Source organism: Rhinolophus sinicus, linkage group LG07 (genome assembly GCF_036562045.2).
Source record: "Rhinolophus sinicus isolate RSC01 linkage group LG07, ASM3656204v1, whole genome shotgun sequence".
In the NCBI taxonomy this organism is placed as follows: Eukaryota; Metazoa; Chordata; class Mammalia; order Chiroptera; family Rhinolophidae; genus Rhinolophus; species Rhinolophus sinicus.
Window position 1 is genome coordinate 82,607,532 of NC_133757.1, and position 18,880 is coordinate 82,626,411.

Here is an 18,880-nt window from a genome sequence, read left to right on the forward strand (position 1 = left end):
ATAGTGCATAAATATCACTCTAATGTTAATTTAATCATAGAAAATAAGGTTGAGTTGTAAAGTATTTGGTTGAATTAGCTGATACATTTAGGTTTTTCTGGTTTTTCTACAATTTCTATTATTTTCTATACAAAACTATTAGCAGAGTGTGTGTTGAGCTCAATTAATGGAAGTTATTTTAACTATAGTTCTCTGCTTCTGGATTTTTTAATGTTAAAGTTTATGCATAGAAGAAAGATTACTCAGATATATTTGTTATATAAATCTGGAAAAATAGAATTATGTTGTTTCCTCTCCACCTTTAGTTTATAAAATATTACTCAGATTTTTTTTTCTACTAAGCCAAGGACTAAATGATTTTCCTGCAGGCTTATGTCAGTATGTGGCATTTTCTTAATGAGTCTATACCAAATTGAATAGACACAGGGCCATACAAAAACAATTTTTAAATTATTCAGTTACACTTATTATAAACATATTTTCTTGACTCTTCATTTCATTTGATACTCCGTTTTATAGAACAACACATTTTGACATGATTCCTATGAGCCTGAGAATTCTGTGTATGGACATATTAATAGATGACAGTTTTATTGAAAGCTTATTCCCATTGTTTTCAGACTAAAAAAGAAAAAATTATTCTTTAAAAAGCCAAAACAGAAAGGTAAAATATAGCTCTGAGGAAAATGCATAGTTGTATCACTTGGAAGTCAGAGGCTGTGTGTCTATAAAGGAGCTTTTAAATGAGGAAGGTAAAAGTACATGAGATAACAAAAAACTAGATTTGATAATACAAACCTGAGTCTGGTAAATCTGTCTGTTAATATTCATTTCTTTGATATGCTTAAAGAGTCAGTTTTATTGTTTCCTTACATTTAGAAGACATAACTTATAAAGTTAAGAATCCATTTTATCATAAGATATATATTAGATCTATAGGTCTTTCCACACTCAGCGCCCATGGTACATACCTTCCATTGTAGTCTATATTGGTCCTTTGGCCTATCAGGTTTTCATCATGAATCCGTATTCAGAATTTTAACTTGACCCCAAATTATTAATAATGATTACAGATAATAGTGTACCCCAGATTACTGATGATAATGAACAAATCTATTCCTTAAAACCCAATTTAGAATGTTCTGTTTAATGCTGTAGGTTTTAGCTTTCCAGTTAAGCAGCATTTATTGAAACACTTTCTAGCATTTATTCAATATTATCTCCATATAGATTGACATCAACCAATTTCTTGAACCTATAACTTTTATCATATTATACACTTGCACAAGTTCTGAAATTTGAAAAGCCCATTTACATGGTGGGAATCAGAGTTCATATGTCCATTGGTCTGAGAATTTGAGGGATAAAATAAAGAGTTACATGCAAGTTTTAGCATGGTATTTCTGAAAAAGACTGCTAATCCTTTATGAAATGTACCATTTTAGTATTAGTATTTTGATGGTGAATTCATGATTTAAAATTATAAAAATGTTTTCTTAGTGTATCTCCCTGTGTGTTAAATAATAGTAAGAAAAACAAAACAAAACTGACTTTTATGTTACTCATGAAAAATGTAATAATTTCTTACCTAAAACTAACACAATGCCAAAGCAATGATAGACAGTGAAGGCCAAAAATCAAGCACACTCTCATTTTTCAGCATATATAGAGAGTTTTAAAAATGGAGTTAATACAATCCCATGAAAACTGTGTAGTTGATTGCAAATACCACTTAGGTAAAAAAACGTGTGTGTGTGTGTAACTCAATAGCATTCTTCAGTCTGTAGCTTTATATATTAGTATTTAGGTTTTGACTCTTATATACTAAACTTTATGTCCATATTTTAAAGAAAATATATTTGAAAATGGTCTTCGTCACATGCTTACCGACCCCCTAAATCCTGACTATGCACAAAGTGCATTTAAGGTCACAATTCTAGACTAGGTAAGAAATTTAAACATAAATTCATTATATCAAAATTCCATTCATTAACACAATAATCTTTTTAAATGTCCCATAACGCGACAGATATATCACTAATACATGTTTCATTAATTAGACATTAAAATAAATGATAGGTAATGAGAGAGAGAAAGGCCCTGAGAGCGTCAGAGTGAGAAAGGAAGAAGGGAAAGAAGTAATGGAAGTAAGGAAGAAAAACAGGAGAGGAAGTTGAGAAGTAATATATTTTAAAGTGTCAAATATTCAAAAAATGTAAAACATTGCATATTTAACATTTGGAATTGTTATTAGAAGGTTAAATAGCAAGAGCTTAAATTTAACTTCAGAAATTCCTTTTTCATAATATCTAATTGTTAAATGCAGTATCCACTCTTTAAAAACTACACACACACACACACACACACACACACACACACACACGGTGCCAAAAAATGTATATACATTTTAAGAAAGGAAAAAAGAATTAAAATTGTAATACCCAATATATATTGATAATGAAAGATGAATACAGTGACATTTGACTTCTGCAATTACAAGAGATGCTCAAAGTGGTTACCATCTATGCCCAGACGCTTCTGATTATGGTGAACTACTGCTTGAGCAACGTTGATCAAAGTGTCAACTTGTATACATTTTTTTGGCACCCCCTGTATGTGTGTGTGTGTGTATACATACAAAGGGTGCCAAAAAAAAAGTATAAACATTTTAAGAAAGGAAAAAACTGCATTAATATTGTAATATTCAATGTATACTGATAACAAAAGATGTGTGTACAAGTTATGTGTATATGTTTTTTGGGCATATATATATATATATATATATATATATATATATATATATATATATATATATATATATATATATCAGGAAAAAGCACAATCATCTAGAAGCTCATACTGCAGGACAGTTGAGATCTCTAACACAGACACATTTTGTACTTATGTTTTCATCTCACTGCTCTCTTTAATTAAGACAGGCCTGGTTATTTATGGCTATGACACTTTTCCTGGCCCTGCTTTATTTTAATTCCCTAAAATTAATAGTGAAAATTACCTAGAGAAAAGTAGTGAATATTTGCTTTTCAAAATAAACATGTTCTTAATTTGCAGCAAACCTTCTCATAATTGATTCAAAAAGAAAAATTAACAAAGCATGTGCTGTTATCTTTAGAGTATTTATAATTCTAATATACTACAAACACATTAGAATAATTGCTAGTTGAAAGCAGCTTGTAAAATTTGGTGACAATACAGAAGTCCAAAAATAGAGAACCAGAAGGCAATATGATTAAAAGATTAACATTTCATACAAGTATAAATACATACACACACAAGACACAACACAATGAGCTTCATAATTTTTGTGTAGTACAATTTAATATGTTCATGTAGATTACCTAAATTAAAATCCTTAATAGATGTTAGTTATTCAGTTTTAAAGGTATTTTCCTTGAGTATATTTACTTAATATTTTTGTCGTCTTTCCAATGGCAATTTACAAATAAAAATCCATTTAATCACTTTCTGCATGCCTTACATTTTATTGCTGCTTTACAATTACTTTAAATATTCTAAAGTAATTACAAGTGTGACTATATGTGAGAATATAATAGTGCTTATATAAAAATAAATGAATATTTTAGCAGACCCATTTAATCCTCTCAGCTCCATCCTGGTTAGGTAAATTTTATTTTTTGACCTCCTTAACCTCATCCTTGGTACTAGTCATTCATCCCCTTTCCACACTTCCCAGACTACTTGCCCTATGCTACCATTTTCATAGTAGTAGTAATCAGATTCCAATTTATTGCATCCAGGGAGGAAGTTCTTAAGGTCTTGCATTCTAATATAGAAATTTTTGAAGTTTTTAATTCTAATATAGAATCACAGAATGACAGATGTGTAAGGTACTTTAGAGATAATTTAGTTCAATGCCCAAATTTTCAGTTTGATGATTGTGATACAATAATTTAAATAACTTGCTCTTGCTCATATAGCCAATTAAGACAGAATAAAACCTAGATACCCTAGGAGAGTGCAGTCATCCAATACTTTCCTCCATGCGTGCATCTTCATAAATGTAAGACAAAATTCTGTTTCTTTTATTTCTTCTTTCTCTATCTTTTAGTTGACACAATGCGAAAGTGATCTGTTTTTTTTTTCTTTCCATATTTGAAACATAGATTTGTTTTCCAGTTTCATCCCCCGAGGCTTTTGAATAATATTACGCCTGTCTTAGTTGAATTCATAGCCTGAAATAATCTAATCACTGAGGTGAACTGAAAATTAGTGCCTGTTAAACAACATATGACATAGACTTTGGTGGAATTTTATAATACACTCTATATGTTTCCACAGTGAACTTTTAAGTCTTCTCTGACATTTTGACATGTTGGCATGAAGCAGAACAAAAGATGCCATGTGGCATTTCCCAAGGAAGCATAGCATGCATACTTTATAAGCCTAAGTACAGATTATTCAATAGGCTTTTATTGTATTTGTAAAATGCCTATCACTTTTCATGCCTTACCATGGTGTCAGAAACCATTATTAAAATCACTTTGGGAACTGAGGCACTATTAGAATGTGTGTGTATGTAAGTACGTCTATGTATTATGTTTGTGCAAAAGTAATTGAGGTTTTTGCCATTATTTGTAATCTTTTAAACTGCAATTACTTTTGCACAAACCTAATAGTAAGCAGGGCAAAAAGGTATGGCACTTACCATTTATATAGTTACATAAAATCAATACTTGTCTGAAGAAAATAATATATTGCAGACTACCTGGGTATAATATGGTCTAGACATGTTGGAGATATATTCCCAGGGAATTTAATACTTGGGAAAGAAACTGACAAATTCTGGAAGAAAGCTGAAAAGAAAGGTTTATGTGGATGTAAAGCAGAAGAAGTTCCCTCAAATGCAAAAATACCATGTTTTTTCTCAATTTGGCTCCCGCTTAAGTAATTCTTAAGATGCAATTTGGGTGTATATTCCCACAAAGTAAATATGCTTCCTCAAATAATTTCTTAAACATTGCAGAAAATCAAATTTATTAATCATTTGTCCTGATATGAAAATGAACAAGTGTATTCATTTCAACAGAGTCCCTGACAGCACTCATGAGTAGATTTAGTACAAATTTATATTACTCTCCAGGAATATAATGGCACATATCAGTATGTGTGCATTTGGATGGAAAACAATGTGCTGAGTGCTATAAAATTTAATAAACTTTTTATGAAAAATGTTTTAACCAAGTGAAGAAAATTTTAGGCTTAATTTTATTTGCCGGTTTCTTTATACAAGTAAGTCCCGATGGTTGTAGGTGGGACATGTGGATAGTGTGTGACTAATGACCCTTTGAGATGACTGATTGGTTCAGTTCACTGTTTGTTTACCATTTTAAGCAGTCAGGGATCCGGCCTGGCAGCCCCTCTTTCTCTTGCTGTCAAGGCCCTTAGAGCCTCACTGGGACAAGATACATCACATACTTACATACCAAGAGAATTGCGAAAGGCTACGAAATGTTTCCAGCATACCCGACTTTCATAGAACACTTGATATATTAGGCATAATAAATATTGCATAACCTTCAGGACGTTGGCAGTGGAAGTTGAAGCTGAGAACTTTCACTTTTTTCTTTATTAAATGATTTATTTTTCTTTTTTTTTTTTTGCCCTGGAATCTCCAAATTCATTTACCTTTATGATATATTTAAACAATGAGAATGAAGAGGGAGGGTTTTGCAAATTTTGTAGGAACACATACGAAGTCTCTACTATATAGCACTCATATAAAAAAATAAGAAAATATTTTGTTTACGAATGATAAGCATCGCAACCTTTCACATTTCTTCCCAGTGCTCAAAGCTATTTTTTCTCTAGCACAAGTTTCTGCTGCAGTAACTCCCTCTAGCAGTTCCATGAACTGAGGAAAGAGAGAGAAAGGCACACCAAATACATCCTTTCCAGTAAAAAAATGGCAGGGAGAAAGGAAAGTTTGGCCAGGAAGAGCAAAGGGATCGGGGATTTTTTTTTGTGTTCCTTTTTTTGGAGTTGTTGAGTTGATTAATTCTACTCGCCTGTCCCTTCCCCACCCGCCTCCCCAGCCTCTCTCTTCTCCCCTGCCCCCTCCCCCGCCCATCATCTTTCTGCCGGAGCTGTGCCAGCAGCGATCTTTAGAGTGCACAGAAACGGCAGTCCCAGTGAAGGCAGAGGCTCATGCGACGCGGAAAGCATTTAGTTTCTTCAGGTCTGGTGGTGGATGGATCGTGAAGTCCAATGATGCTCATGTTGATCATAAGCCTGGAATTCTCCGCCTTGATTGTCTCAGCTGACTTTAGCAGAAGCCCAGTCAAGGGGGCGGCCCCACACCTCTCAGGGAGTTGGTATGCAAAATAGTTACGTCAGCTATGGGGGGTGGGGCACGCCTGGTTGAGTGGCAGCAGCTCTTGCTTCGGGAGGAGGCGCGAGAATCAGCCTGGTTCAGCGACTGAGAAACTGGAGGTGAGAGGCGCTGGTGCTGTCCCTGCGCTGTCGGTGCTGAACCTGGGAAGCCAGCGGACTGGTTGCTCCAGCGCCTCCAGGCAACGCCCTCTTGCACCCTCTGCGCCCCGCCGGACCGCTTCACCATCAGGACTGGATCAACTTGACAAAGGAGTGTGGTATCGGATGGATGTGGGAGAGAGTCCTCTGTTTGCCACCTGGGCGCCCAGTCAGGCGTGACTTTCGAGATTTCTATAGTTTTAGACCAAACTATTTTCAACTTTTTCCAGCTAAGAGGATCTTTTCATTTTTAAAAAATTATTGTTATTGTTGTCATATATATATCCATACCGTTTAGGAATCTTTCTAGGAGACTTTTTGACTGTTAAAATAAGGTAAGAAAAATAATATTGTCATAAATGATTACAAACGGGAGAGAAATGCAAACTGCCATACAAAAAGCAAGTTATTATTTTTATAATTTTAAATGGGACTTTTGGCAATGATTGCCAATAATTATTTTAATAATTATTTTAATAACCACTATTGCCATTATTATTACAAGAGCATCTGTTGGTGATTATGCACTGATTTCTAGAGGGGAAGTTGAGGGCTTTGTTTTTTGTGTGAAGTTAATGTCATCGTGTTACATCTTGCTTTATAAATATAAGTATTTGTAGAGCAATACTTCCAGCATGGCTCAAGGAACAGGAATCATTCAATGTAAGCCCCCAAACATTTTAATGAATTACATTAAATAAATCAACCAACAAGTTGTTTAAAACAAATGCAATCTTAAGAAAATATTTGAGTGGACTAATCTCTGATTAGTTAATATTACCTCTGGTATTTAAAGCATAGACTGCAAAGTGCAGAGCTCTCTTAACCTTTTTTGGAGGGGAGGTGGTAGGGAGAAGAGCATTTATACCATGCTGTGTTCATTTATATGTGTTATTATGCAGTAGATCCCAATAAAACTTGTGAAACGCAGTCTCTGAGAATTCTACACCCCAAGGTCATGTGTATTTCCAAGTTGGGGGCTATTTGTTCTGCTGTTGACTAGTAAATGTCATCCCCTCCCACCCTTTTAGGTTACAGGTGGATGTAAATGGGAAGCTCTGATTTAATAATACAGTTTTAGCTTGTGTTATAGTCGATACTGCTGTTGGTAATTGAATGGAACTGGGAAGCGTGGGCTGAGAAAATGTCTCGCTATTTCAGCAATGTTTAACAGCTTGCATGCTTAACAGAGAGCTTTTCTTGTTTAGCAGATTTTCTTTTGACGCTATATTCCTTTTGTCAATTGGCAGTGTGTTTTGAGTGTGTATGGAGAAAGAATTCAGTGCAAAAAACCACCAAACAGTACTTCTCATAGTGAACAATTATTAAATCATAGAAGTTAGCTGGTGCTGTGTATTTCTTATTACTGTTCAGACTATTTGACAGACACGATGGTTTGTCTGATAAATAGAATTCTGATCTTTCATTTCATTTAGTGACATTAAAGTAAATATAAATGATGGCTGGAAAATATTGGGGTGGAGGTTCCTTTACATTCCAGGGAGAGTGTTCAGGTTGTAACTAGATGTCCTATATTATTAGGAATGGGTAAAATATAAGCCGTTGCAGAATTAATAAGTATTACTCAACTACTAGGATTATGTTTTTCAGCAATTAAAGAATACACTAAGTTTAAATGTGTTTTTTTAAATATTTTTAATTATCATAAAATTTTTGACTCTAGTTGCATTGCACTTACATGGATGAACTAAAATAATTTCTCTGGGTAGAGATTTTGTATTTTATTTACAGCAGAATCCTACATGAGAGTGGTTGTTACAAGAAATGGATATTGTTGCAAACACTAGAGGTCAATGTAAATCCCTTTAAGTTTCCATGTTTTACTCTAAGCAGATGTTCTTTGTAGGATTTGTCCATGTGTGATCTTACATTAAATATTGATACACATTTTAAAGGTAGAGGAGCCAAATAGGATATGTGAAGCACCAGACTATGAATCTTATACCAAATAGCCTCCTTTAAAATGTATGTAGAATCATTCTTTTCTTCTACACATTTTGAAATTTTGTCTTTAAAACTAATTCTAGTATAAATACTCAGAATGTGGGATTTCAAACAAAATACGGCTTTCTTAAAATTTTAGTTTTATTTTTTTTATTGTATTGAAATGTCAACCTATATTTTCATTTTATAACTTACTTGAAAGGCAGTAATGTATATAAACACTGTGTTCATCCAAATGTATTAGTATCTCAGTGACTTCTTTTTGCATAAAGTTTTCCAAGATGTCTTTGTTCAAGTATAACCAGTTAGCTTGAACTACCAATATCGGGGATTCTTTCAAATGAAACTTAACATTGTCACAATGAGATGGTTAAATGCTAAAGTCAAAATAAGCTACTGGTAATGAAATCAGTCAAAGACAGAGTCCATGAGGTGGTTAATTTAGAATATTAGAAGTATTTTCCTGTCATATTTTTAACATACTTAGCTTTTATATCTTATTTCTGAAGAGGTAAAATTAGGTGACCATAATTTGCCCAGACTTAGCATGTAAGGAATACTATTTGGTTACAGAATATGATTCATACTGTAAACAAATAAAATAGCCAACTTTGAAGATACCTATGAAAGATACTCAAATGTGGCGGTCCTTCATTAATTCTTTGTACCACAAAGAAATGACCAGGTTTTGGAGTCAGAATTTGTGAAATGCAAAGGAATATTCAGTACCACAACAATGGATAGCCTGCTAACGCTATCATACACAGGAACTACAAGTATACACAGCACTTCTTTTCCTTCAAGATAATGAACTTTTACAAAAAAGTGCATAGAAAAGTTACTGAAATAATTTACTCATCTCACATGACATGCTTAAGTTGTTCTCTTTCTTAATTGTTTCTCAGTTTCTTAAGGCACATGGATATAGACAAAAAATGAAATAAAAAATGTTGTGGGACAGATGTCTTTTATTTCCTTACACATAAGATCAATAACTATGTGTTTGGTGGGATTTAAGATAATGATGAAGTAATTTGGGTTTTATGGTATCAAGGCTACATATTGCTTTCTTTTTTATTTTTCTTCTATTTGCTAATATGTATAATAGAGAAATACAGAAGGTAATAATAAGCCTGAAATATGTTAAAAAGTTTGAGTGAATTGGCTTTTTAAAAGTAACTTTTAAAATCACATTTAAGAAATTATGTGAATAATAGTTTATTGAGATTTTCTTTTGAATAATAGCCAATTTTCAAATTTAATACTTATTTTATCAATGGTGCCAAAAGACCCTGGACAATATGTTTCTAATAGCCCTTCATATTTGCCCCAAATCACCATACTTTTATTAATGAGTATACTAAAAATTCCAAAACCCTGGTAAACTAATAAGCTAGAAGAAAGTACTTCCTTTTGTTAACATCATTTTAACATCAGTGTGACCTGTTATCCTTTACCAAACGGCCTAATCACGTTCTGCTTCAGCACCTCCAATGTCCTTTGTGCATAGTCTACTTAAGGTCTCCTGTGGAATATCCTAATTTTCCCATCAAATGGGTCACCACACAACAAAACAATTGGTCCCTTTGTGCTATAATCACCTTGGTATTGAGGAAGTTAATATTATTATAATGGATGAGATAATGTTTTTTATAAGTTCAGGATTCAAGAATTCCAATATTCCAATGAATATTCCAGTATGTTTTCTGAAAGAGGAAGAATTATACAATAGTATAAGTGTTTGATATAATGAGTGTGTGTGTGTGTGTGTGTGTGTGTGTGAGAGAGAGAGAGAGAGAGATTTTTGATACATTCTGCTCAACCATAACCATGCAATGGGAATCTAGGAATCTAGAACATTCAGGCTCAACAAATGCTACTTCATAGAAAATAATTTACATAATAAGCTATAATATAGTACATAATTTTAGTGGAAAATGAGACTTCCAAGTGGTATTTTTTTAAAATTTAGGCTAGTATGCTTGGGCACACACCAGTTTTTTAGCATGCAAATACTACTTAGGAGCTCTCATGTTGATTGGCAAAGTAAGGGACAATTGGAAATGAAAATTTGCCAGAAATAAGAAACAAAACAGAAGTGTGCAAAAACAAATGAAGAGTTTACAGTAGTGCATTGATTCTGAGAAAATCTGAGTTCTGATAAAGGATTTCAAAATGACTCTCTCTAAGAGACACTTCAGGTGTACTTCCTACACATCATTGGGTAATAAGCCGTGTATTATACTTCCAAGGAATAAAGCCTGTATATTCCTACACCTGAAAGATTTTTATTTCTTGTGCATCAATGTTTTCATGCATAGATGTGATGAAATATGGGAAGAAGAGCACCTTAATTCTGAACTTTCTTGCTTTACAATCAAGTAATTAGTATTAATTTAATGTGGCTTTTGGTATCAAATTATGTAAATCTTTAAAGCAAAGTGGTTGCTTAGTGAGTTTATTTGCATGTCAATACAGAGAATATTTTTCCAAATCATAATTGGTTCATAGCACGGCCAGTAATTCTCAAGTAAAATGGAAAACATTTGAAAATACTTTTTTCATTGAGATTTATTTAAATGTATTCATTGCAATTGACAGTTAAGAGAAAATTGCTTTAGTGATATATGATTTCTGTGTGCATATCACCACCAAGGTAGCAATTAATACATACATACAATAGCAATTAAAACATGCAATCCTGGATTACGTTCCCCAAAGATGATGATGAAATGGAAATAATTTACCTTTCATGGCTGGACCACTTCCACATTAGATGGTGTTTTAATGACCACCGGGGACTTATTTTTTCTAATTTCTAAAACCCTAAAAGTAAAGGTTCTTACTCTCATGAAGAGACAAATGCCCCGTGCACTGTATGGTATGTGCTCCTTTTTCTCAAAGCCACAATAATTGCTGTGACCTTGGCATCAACTAAACTCTGAACTGCCTCATTTAGGATTAAAAAGGTGTTCCCATTCATCTTTCTAAAGGAAGAAATCCAGTGAGTTGCTACTAGTGAACAAATGCATTTACTTTCTCATGCTAGATTACCTATTAATATTTGAACATAAAGTCTTTGAGCCTTGATTTGCTTATGTATCTGGGAAGAGGAAGAAGACAGAAAAAATACCATTCAAAATATGAATACACATACATACATGCATACATACATACATACATACATAGGTATAGATTCGCATTAGGGTATTTCATCCATATTAAGTCTTTTAACATTTACATGTCCATGTAGAGTTCATATTATCTTCATTTTAGACATAAGAAAGCAGAAACTCAGATCAAAACTCTCCACCTCTCAAGCCCATGGTCATGAGATTAATCAATTACAACAAATTCATCCCTTTTTTCACCTACACTGAACTTCCTAGCACCTCTGTTGAGGTAAAATATTCAAGTGAATGTGTCTTATTTAAAACTTTTTCCTATAATATTTTCTTTACTAAATATGAATACCTCTTATTATGTTCCCAAATCTTCTCCTTAATTATTGTTTCCTTGAAATCATTTTATAGCATATCATCTTTAGTGTACCTACTTTAGAATGCACAATACCAACATCTTAAGGAGTTTTTCCCTCTGTATTTAATGCTGAGAATTGCTGCATTATTTGATCTCATAGACTATTCAAAATATTAGCATCAGACAATATTCCCCTTTGTATCTTAAATAGAATAAGAAAAATATGATAGAGTGGTTAATGCTTCCTAAGAGATGAAGGTTATTTTTTCCCCTTAAAATGACCTACTGTACACCAAGTTCAAATACAAATGCATGTTGAACTTCAGCCACTCCAATTAATCAGCATCTGTGTTATCAACAGCTACTCACTTTTAAACCTTCAGACTAGTTAGCTGCTAATATTTCAAATAGTCTATGGGGTCAAATTAAGAAATCAAAATAAAATTAGTAGTTTTGAAACACAGTACAAAAATCGGTAGTCTAATGTGAGCCCTTGAACACTTAGGAAACATTACTTTATTGTTTCTTATTCTATATGAGATACAAAGGGAAATGCTGACCACTGGTTGCTACTTGTTTTCATACAGCATTTAGGCTGACTGGGTAGGAGAATTGAGCCCGAGTGCAGTAATTACAACACAGCTCCCAAGAGTGCCCTAGATTTGCGTCCGATTCCCTTGTGAATCCTCATTACCCAAGTTTTGGGTTGTCCTTATTAAATGGATCCCAAAGGAGATAGAAAAGTTTGATTTGTGGAAGATGTTTAACTTTAAAGTGGAAAGATGTATAGCGCTTTCATTAACTATTTTACCTACTGGTTAGCAATACCCAGTGTTTTCCTTTTGAAATGAAGCCTGGTATAGACACTTCTAATCTCAGCATTTCTGTACCACTTTGTGTACAATTCATTTAACTCACTGTTTCTCATCCTCTGTGGAGCCCTGCAGGAAATCTGTTCAATCCAATAGCTACAGTCATTCTCTCTTCACAGATATTTTCCAAGTCTATAGCTCTGGCTCAGATGTGAACTCCATTAATGTATTTACGAAGGTCTGCTAGACATCTTAACTCTGATTTCGTGGTGACAGCACAAACTCTGTGAACTCATCATCTCATCCCTAACATGGTCCCTAGGGCCCCCCATTCTAGTTTTTCTGCCTGTCAGTTAATGATACGCTCTTTCCCCATTCATCCAGGTCTGGAAATTCACAGGCATTTTAAACTTACTTCATTCTTACTATACTATGTGTAATGAGTCCCCAAGTTTTGACGTGACTCACTTTGTAATGCAGCTTTATCTCATTTTCTATTTTTTATTCTCTCCTCTTATCAAGTTTACTTTAACCCAGACTGTCCCATTTCCACCAGAATTATTTTGACATTGTCTACATTGGTCTCCCTAGTCCTTGCTTCTTCTGCTGTGATAATAATTAATGACAATAACAACCGAATTTGTGATGATTCATAATATGCCATGCAAGGTGTTAAGTATTTATGAACATTGTTTTGTTTTATATGCACAGGTGCCTTATGAGGTAGATATTGAGAGCCCAAAGCTTAAAGAGCTAAGGTGCCCACAGAGCTGGGACTCAGACCAAGCTGTCTGAAACCAGCTACATCATCATAATCTTTATGCTCTGCTGATACAGACTTCAAACGTCTTCTAAATCCCTCTTGATTAAAAGCTTTCAGTTGTCACTGTGGTCAGGAATCATCAGTGAATCTCTAAGTTTTGTTATACTACATTAAGTTGAAATTCTGTTTGTTTTTAAGATCATTCTAATTGGTTCTATACCCTGCAAGTAATCAATCTGATTTTCAATTTTCTCATATGTACAGTACACATCAGTAAAACAGAGATGGGTCAAAATACAAAGCATGATTCCTTCTCTCTATATAACCATAATGCCTACCTGGACTGTTGTATTTTCAAGAATTCCAACCTATACCCCACTCCTTTCTTTCCAACCAAGTTTTCTCACAGTATAAAATCATACTGTGCTCATATGTGCTTTTCACAGTCTGTAGTTATTTGTTGCAACAAGTGACCTGTCAGTGTCACTGTGGATATTGCTAAGATGTCCATTTTTTGTGTTTATTTTCTACTGTTGCATAAAAATCACCATAACTTTAGTGGCTTAAACTTTTATTATCTCATAGTTTCCATGAATCACAAGTGTGGGTACAGACTCCCTACGTCCTCTGCCCAGGATCTCGCATCTAGGTTTCAGCCAGGGCTGAGCTCTTATCTGAGGCTTGATTTTTAAAAACATGGTTTATATCAGTGGATTCATTATGGCTGCCTCAACTAAAGCAATTTTAAAGATGTTCAAGTACTTGTGTATGACAAGTACAGCTCTGACTGTATGTGTTCCCGATCAAGTCATAATCTGCAAAATGTTTTGCAGCAGGAGATTTAATTTTGTGTATAAGTTGACATGCCTCCCTTCAGGTATTTTTTGTGTTGAGTGTCTGCCAGATTGTAAGCCATGCCTAATAATTCATTTTCTTTCCCCAGAGTTTCTTAATAGCATGTCATTTGATACATTGAGTTCAGCATTTCTGTTGCATAGACGAGAAAACTTAGGTACATGATTGGAAGATAGTTTAGATAATGTACAAAGAAAAATAACGTTAAATATTCTTTTCTGAATTCCTAGCAGAACTTCTCTGATTCACCAAAGTTCTCTGATTAAATAATCTTCAGGGACATATTTTAAAAAAACAGGCATCTGTGCCTATAGCAACTTTCTAAACTTGTAAAGAACTACTTTGGTTTTTACTTTATGAAGAAATCTTGACTCTATTTCAAATTTCCAGAGGTTTCATAATTTGCAAAGTTTCTGCAATTCTAATTCCATGTTCTTTTCATATCACTTGATAAGGTTTCAAGTGATAAAAACAAGAGATAAAAGCACTATTTTAAAAAAGTTTGATTTTTTAGTTAAATCTTACCTAACCATGTAAAAAGCTATTATATTTAATTGATCATTTTAAAATTTGATACTGATAAAAATTCTCCACTAAAATGTATAGATGCTTCGACAGCTTAGAATACAGCTAGCTAACATGCCATAAAAGCACCATTTTCCTTTCTGGAGAAAACAATTTATTTGGTAATTATAAAGTTGTTGTTAATGGCTAGGCCTTTGGAACCAGTAAGGACTGCATCTGTTGGGCTCTGCCACTTACTCTATGATCTCAGGTACGTTATTGGATGACTAAGCCTCAATTTCCCCATCAATGCATTCGGTCATAATTGTACCTCCCAGGGTTACTGTGATCATCAAACGAGATAATATGTATAAAGTTTTTGACATTCTGCTCAGCACATAGTATGAGCTCAGTAAATCAAGCTGTTAATGTAGTATGCAAAGATTTCAGTACTACCAAAACTCTCTAAACCTTGCTAATTCTCGTTGTGTAAATTTGTTTTAGCATTTTATATGTTTAACACTTCTTTGACCAAAGACATACTAAAAGTGTGTTATTTTCTTGGTAGCATGCCAAATTTGACTTATGAATCAATGCTGAAATCATCATAACTGAGGTAAATTGCCATTGCCCATTGCCAGGAGAATTGTTCTTATTATAATATATGACGTTAACACGGCATAATTCAAAGGTAATACTACGGGTGTTGATCATTATCATCTCTTTATGAGGTAACATCTGGAAAAATCAGTGTGCTTGCACTAGGAACAAAGGCATGTATGCATATAACCATTAAAAAATAATTCTTTGATTTGGTTTGTGGCAGCTGGTGCAATTTGCAAAGCAAGTTTATATTTCTGAATCAACTTTTTAAAATTGTGACATATTGGTAACATATTGAAAAATATGCAAGATAATATGACACACATCCCTAGATGCACCAACTAATAATATTAACATATTGCAGTGTTTGATTTAACTGATTTGTTTTAAAGAAATAAGATATTACAGTTTTGTTGACGCTCCTTTTCCATGTCTCTTCATCCTGACCTTCCCATTTAGAGGTAATTACCTTCCCTAACTTGGTGAATTCCTGTTTACATTTTTATATTTTTACTACATTATATACATCCATAAATATAGTGTGTCTTAATGATTTGCAGATGCCATGTCTTACTTAACAAAACCTGATCCTACACAATGATATACATTCATATATTAGCCTACATTCATCAGTTTTTTACATTTCATTTTTTGATTTCTATCTTTATCTGAAATCTATTTTGTAAATCTTATGAGGTAGCATCCGTAGTTTACTTTTTTCTGTATTAAGCTTATTGTCCCAACACATTTATAAATAGACCGTTGTTTCACCACTGGTTTATAATGTCCACACTGCCATATGCTAAGTTCCTATATATGCTTGGATCTGTTTCTCGTCTTTCTCTTCTTTTCTTTTTATCCCTATAATAAATTCAAAGATATCAATCACCAAAACTTTATAATAAGTCTTGAAATTAAGTAGAGACAAACCCACACTACTTTTCTTAATCCTCTTCAAAATTTTCTTGGCTATTACTGGCTGTTTACCTCCATAAGAATTTTAGGATGTGCATACACTCAAAAAACCCTTTAGAATTTTGACTGAACTTCTATCAGATTGATAGTTAAGTTAGGGAAAACTGAAATCTTTATGATATTGGGTCTTTTTATTCAGGAACGCGATATTTTCCATTCAGAATAATCTATAAAAAAATTCATACTACTAGATAACATCGATTTGGGGAGAGTATTTTAAAATTTTTATTATATTTTCTAATTAGTTGTCATTCTTTTTATTTATTTATTTATTTATTTATTTAATTAAATTTATTGGGGTGACAATTGTTAGCAAAATTACATAGATTTCAGGTGTACAATTCTGTATTACATTATCTATAAATCCCATTGTGTGTTCATCACCCAGAGTCAGTTCTCCTTCCATCACCATATATTCGATCCCCCTTACCCTCATCTCCCACCCCCCACCCCCAACCCCCCTTACCCTCTGGCAACCACTAAACTATTGTCTGTGTCTATGAGTTTCTGTTTCTCATTTGTTTGTCTTGTTCTTTTGTTGTTTTTGGTTTATATACCACATATCAGTGAAATCACATGGTTCTCTGCTTTTCTGTCTGACTTGTTTCGCTCAGCATTACTCTCTCAAGATCCATCCATGTTGTCACAAATGTTCCTATATCATCTTTTCTTACTGCGAATAGTATTCCATTGTGTATATATACCACAACTTCTTTATCCATTCATCTATCGAAGGACATTTTGGTTGTTTCCATGTCTTGGCCACTGTAAACAAAGCTGCAATGAACATTGGAGCACACGTGTCTTTATCTCTAAATGTTTTCAGATTTTTGGGGTAGATACCCAGGAGAGGGATTGCTGGGTCATATGGCAATTCTATTCGTAATTTTTTGAGGAACCTCCACACTGCCTTCCATAGCAGCTGCACCAGTCTGCATTCCCACCAACAGTGTATGAGGGTTCCTTTTTCTCCACAGCCTCTCCAACATTTGCTATTATTTGTCTTGTTGATGATAGCCATTCTGACTGGGGTGAGGTGATATCTCATTGTGGTTTTGATTTGCATTTCTCTGATGATTAGTGATGTTGAGCATTTTTTCATATGTCTATTTGCCATTTGTATGTCCTCTTTGGAGAAATGTCTCTTCAAGTCCTCTGCCCATTTTTCAATTGGGTTGTTTGTTTTTTTGTTGTTGAGTTGCATGAGTTCCTTGTATATTCTGGATACTAGCCCCTTATCGGAGGCACTGTTTGCAAAAATCTTCTCCCATTCAGTTGGTGGCCTCTTTATTTTGTCAATGGTTTCTTTTGCTGTGCAGAAGCTTTTAAGTTTCATATAGTCCCATTCGTTTATTTTAGCTTTTACTTCCATTGCCTTTGAGGTCAAGTTCATAAAATGCTCTTTGAACCCAAGGTCCATAAGTTTAGCACCCATGTTTCCTTCTATGCAGTTTATTGTGTCAGGTCTTATGCTTAAGTCTTTGATCCATTTTGAATTAACTTTGGTACATGATGAGAAATAGCAGTCCAGTTTCATTATTTTGCACGTGGCTATCCAATTCTCCCAGCACCATTTATTGAAGAGGCTGTCTTTGCTCCATTGATGTTTTTAGCTTCTTTGTCAAAAATTATCTTTCCTTATTTATGTGGTTTTATTTCTGGGTTCTCAATTCGATTCCATTGGTCTATGTGTCTGTTTTTCTGCCAATACCATGCTGTTTTGATTATTGTAGCCCTGTAGTACAAGCCAAAGTCAGGAAGTGTGATACCTCCATTATTGTTCTTTTTTCTTAAGATTGCTTTGGCTATTCGGGGTCTTTTGTGGTTCCAAACAAATCTGATGATTTTTTTGTTCTATTTCTTTAAAATATGCCATTGGGATTTTGATGGGGATTGCATTGAATCTGTATATTGCTTTGGGTAATATGGCCATTTTAACTATGTTGATTCTTCCAATCCATGAGCACGGAATGTCTTTCCATTTCTTTGTGTCTTCTTCAATTTCTTTCAAAAATGTCTTATAGTTTTCAGCATATAGGTCTTTCACATCCTTGGTTAAGTTTATTCCTAGGTATTTTATTCTTTTTGCTGCAATTGCAAAAGGAATTGTTTTTGTATTTCTTTTCTGAGATTTCATTGTTAGTATATAGGAAGGCAATGGACTTTTGTGCGTTGATTTTGTAGCCAGCAACTTTACTGTATTCGTTGATTGTTTCTAATAGCTTTTTGGTGGAGTCTTTAGGGTTTTCTATATATAGCATCATGTCATCTGCAAAGAGTGATAATTTAACTTCTTCATTCCCAATTTGGATGCCTTTTATTTCTTTCTCTTGCCTGATTGCTCTGGCAAGGACTTCCAACACTATGTTGAAAAGCAGAGGTGATAGGGGACATCCCTGTCATGTTCCTGAAC

General features: G+C 33.8%; 1 long non-coding RNA gene across 1 annotated transcript in view; it reads left to right on the top strand.

The window, feature by feature from the left end:
* The first annotated feature begins 6,174 nt into the window (after positions 1 to 6,174).
* LOC109439629 (uncharacterized) overlaps positions 6,175 to 18,880 on the top strand; it is a 45,641-nt gene continuing 32,935 nt past the window's right edge. Inside the window, exon 1 of the long non-coding RNA XR_012498091.1 lies at positions 6,175 to 6,845. This is a non-coding gene — a long non-coding RNA (uncharacterized LOC109439629). The remainder of the gene's footprint in view (positions 6,846 to 18,880) is intronic.